Source organism: Eptatretus burgeri, chromosome 17 (assembly GCF_056783735.1).
Source record: "Eptatretus burgeri isolate ZD-2024b chromosome 17, Ebu_testis_v1, whole genome shotgun sequence".
Lineage (NCBI taxonomy): Eukaryota > Metazoa > Chordata > Myxini > Myxiniformes > Myxinidae > Eptatretus > Eptatretus burgeri.
The window spans coordinates 33897698-33899726 of NC_140977.1; the positions used below are offsets into that span (position 1 = coordinate 33897698).

General features: G+C 50.0%; 1 long non-coding RNA gene across 1 annotated transcript; it reads right to left on the reverse strand.

Moving 5' to 3' along the window:
* Positions 1-1254: 1254 nt before the first annotated feature.
* Positions 1255-1573, reverse strand: LOC147009720 (uncharacterized). Its single transcript, XR_015053093.1, has 2 exons — positions 1419-1573; positions 1255-1294 (listed from the first exon to the last, which is right to left on the reverse strand). It is a non-coding gene; the product is annotated as an uncharacterized LOC147009720 (long non-coding RNA).
* Positions 1574-2029: the final 456 nt, after the last annotated feature.

Below are 2029 nucleotides of genomic sequence, written 5' to 3' on the forward strand. Positions count from 1 at the left end.
AGACGAGGCTTGCTTCCTCCAAAGGGTATTTCGATGCTCGTGGTGCTGCTTGAGGACATTATGACCCAGAATTACGCCTGCGCACAAATCACGAAGCACCAGCACCTTTACATCCCGATGCGTGTACCCTTTTACGTCCAATTCAACATTGCAGTACCCTCGTACGCGGGATTGTAGTGAGGTGGCGGCCATGCATACCGTATTGTCAGTCGGGTGGATTACCCATTTCCTGCCCTTCACTAGCGAGCTGTTGACGAAACTTTCAGAGCTACCGGTATCAATCAGTGCCTCAGCCATATGCCCGTTAATTCGCACGTTGATGATAGCCTTGGATAGATTCCCCGGAGAGGCTGCAGTCAATTTATTTTGCGAGTAGAGAGCCGCAGAAGTGGGTTTATTCCTCCTTAGAGTAGATTTACATACCCTGGCATAATGCCCTCTCTTGTCGCAATTCATGCATGTGGCATCTCTGGCTGGACATTTTTGACGAGGATGCCTTTTGTACCCACAAAAGAAGCATTTACCGACCGGAGCAGTTGCTGAGGAGTTTGACGAGGTCTGGGTATCCGGCTCCTCGGGTGTTTCTCCATCCCTCATGTCTGGCTGAGTCTGTGCCAGTGGGGTTCCTTGGGTTCCCATCGTAGCAGCGTTCATGAGCAGCATCGGTGTCCCAAATGACTCAGATTGCTGCTGAGCCGTATCCATCGCTCGAGCCTGATCGACTACCTTGTCAAGAGTGGGTTGCGCTTTTCTAGTAAGCGTTGCCGTATGTGGGCTGATCTGAGTCCTTGGATGAATGCCTCCCGTGTCGCTTCCTTTCGGTGTTCCTCGGCGCTACGGCCCGGAAGCTGCCGTCTTTTCCCAGCTGATTCAGAGCTTGCAGGAACTGATCGATTGTCTCCCCCGGCTGCTTGCTTGCGTGTGTTGAGAAGATGTCGTATGTATACCTCGTTCTTGGGCTTCACGAGAGCGCCTGCAGTACGTCAATCGCTGCTTCGTAAGTGTCGCACCCCGAGAAGAGCCTGTATACGCCGGGCGAGACATGATTCACGAGAGCGGCAAATTTGTCAGCTCCTCCGCGATGATGGTCAGATAGTGTGAGAAGGAGCAGAACCAATGTGACCATTTCATTTCTGCGTCAGTCGTGTTTGGGTCTGCGTCGAACCTCTCTGGTTTGTAGATCTTGTCCATCTTTGGTTGAGAGAGCCGAGAAAATCAAATGGAATAAATTGGAATGAGAGCGAGAGATGAACCTTCAGAGTTTAGGCTTTATTCCATTTGATTGGAGCCGCTTCTGTGGACACACCAGGAAATACAGGTTCAGCTAGGAGTACATAAGCAGAAACGTATACATGTGCAGTTAACCATTGCAGACTAATCCGCGTAAGCACGGAGTTCGATATAATCTCCATTCTCACCAGTCAATGAGCACCTTCAGTTAACGAGCATCAAGTGGACAGCCGATGTCAATAGCAATGCCCCGGGGACAACCACTCGTGCCGCAGAGAGACATCCCCTTATACGCGAGACGCACAACATGTGATCCCGCGTCATGTCCCTTGATTCACGTTAATTCACCACAGTACTCATCACTCTCCACATGTTTCGCCTTCTGCCTTCTGGTTGAATGGTTTGCATTAGCAGGAAAAATCGTCGGTGGCAGACAGATGGTTGTTCTGTGCGGATTATGCGGTTTTACCATGTGAGACATAGTCTGTGGCGATGCTCACCATAACAATCAGGAGGTGCGTCTGATGTATAAACGACTAATGTGGTCATCATTGGTTCGATATTTATCGGTATGCCGTGCTGATGAGGGCAAACAAGCCCGAAATCCGGATAGGTGACTCCGTTTGATGACATGTAATTTTTGTCTGTTTGACAAAGTCGCCTGGACGAGGCCTCTCGGTTGCAGGTGACGCTTTGATGTAGGACTGTTCCCAATTGAGATCGGGGGAGTGCTCGTCACACTCCATATGTTTCGATATGCAGGGTGTGTCAGTAAAACGTTCATCACTTCAAATGACCT